This window comes from Rhagoletis pomonella, unplaced genomic scaffold, assembly GCF_013731165.1.
Source record: "Rhagoletis pomonella isolate Grant_MI unplaced genomic scaffold, Rhpom_1.0 Rhpom_scaffold_00001, whole genome shotgun sequence".
Classification (NCBI taxonomy): domain Eukaryota; kingdom Metazoa; phylum Arthropoda; class Insecta; order Diptera; family Tephritidae; genus Rhagoletis; species Rhagoletis pomonella.
In genome coordinates this window covers 105,134,214-105,135,428 of record NW_023458555.1, presented here as the reverse complement: position 1 = coordinate 105,135,428, position 1,215 = coordinate 105,134,214, and the positions used below count along the sequence as shown (strand labels likewise).

Here is a 1,215-nt window from a genome sequence, read left to right as displayed (position 1 = left end):
CTGCGATATTTTAGTAACTACTGAAGATAATTCACTCAAAATTGATATTTGCAATGAGTTTTAGACGAAAAATAAGAATATTACAAAATTTTGGCAAATGGGCGTAGCCACGCCCACTTATGGTTACATGTGTATATCTTGGTAACCGCTACACCAATTTCTTCCAAGCTTGGCACAGTTGTTGGTCCTGGTACAGTATACCAACTGGCGGAAAATTTCTAAAATCGGACAATAACCACGCCCACATCCCATATAACGGTAATTTCGAGAAATACAAAATCTTCGATAAATCAGTAAATATTGAAGCTAATTTATTCAAAATTGATGATTGCAACAATTCGTTACCAGGAAATACGTTTATGACAAAATTTTGGAAAATGGGCGTAGCACCGCCCACTTGTGATCACATATATGTATCTCGCTAATCGTTCTAGCAATTTGTACCAAGCTCGGTATGGTTATTGTGCTTGCCACATAAAAGCAAACCGTTGAAAATTGTTGAAATCGGACTAAAATTGAGGCCGCTTTTCATACAACGGTAAATTTCAGATATGCTTGAAATTTCAATATTTCGAAATTTAAGGACGCTAATTTACTTAAAATGTATACACTCCGGCTTATCATGTAGCGGTAGCTTTCGGAAAGGTGGAAAACATATATTTAATACTTGCGCCGGGTATTTAATGTTCGGCTCCGCCCGAACTTAGACTTTCTTACTTGTTAAAGTTACAATATATGTCCAAACTGTGTGGAGCTGCCGATACAAACATATATTCAGGCTTATAAGCCTGTAATTATACATTTTTCTACATTTAATTTGAAGTAGTATGCACCAACAGATTAAAAGTAGTAAATAATTAGTACCTTTTCTAGTACTTTAAAATGCGTGACTGGAATAGACCTGCCGAAAAAGTGAGGTTAAGTTACTGACAACACCTTGTTATTATTACACCATGAGTAAAGCCAGCCTTTCGACATAAGCTACTATTCCATATGAACACAGCAGTGGCGGATCCAGCGGGAGGGTTTTGGGGGTTATACTACGTGTCAGTCAGTGGCGGACGCACGGGTCTGTTTTAATACTTAGACGCCATATTTTACATACATACCCCCAAAACCCCCCGCTGGATCCGCCACTGGTACAAAGAAATAATACCGCTTGTGTACACATACATTTTTGGTAGTTGGTGGATTACATCTTCCTTTTGTACCATA

General features: G+C 37.8%; 1 protein-coding gene across 2 annotated transcripts in view; it reads right to left on the bottom strand.

The window, feature by feature from the left end:
* The window catches only part of LOC118749489 (protein O-mannosyl-transferase 2-like), a 253,868-nt gene that overhangs the window by 223,826 nt on the left and 28,827 nt on the right, over nucleotides 1-1,215 (bottom strand). The window lies entirely within an intron of this gene.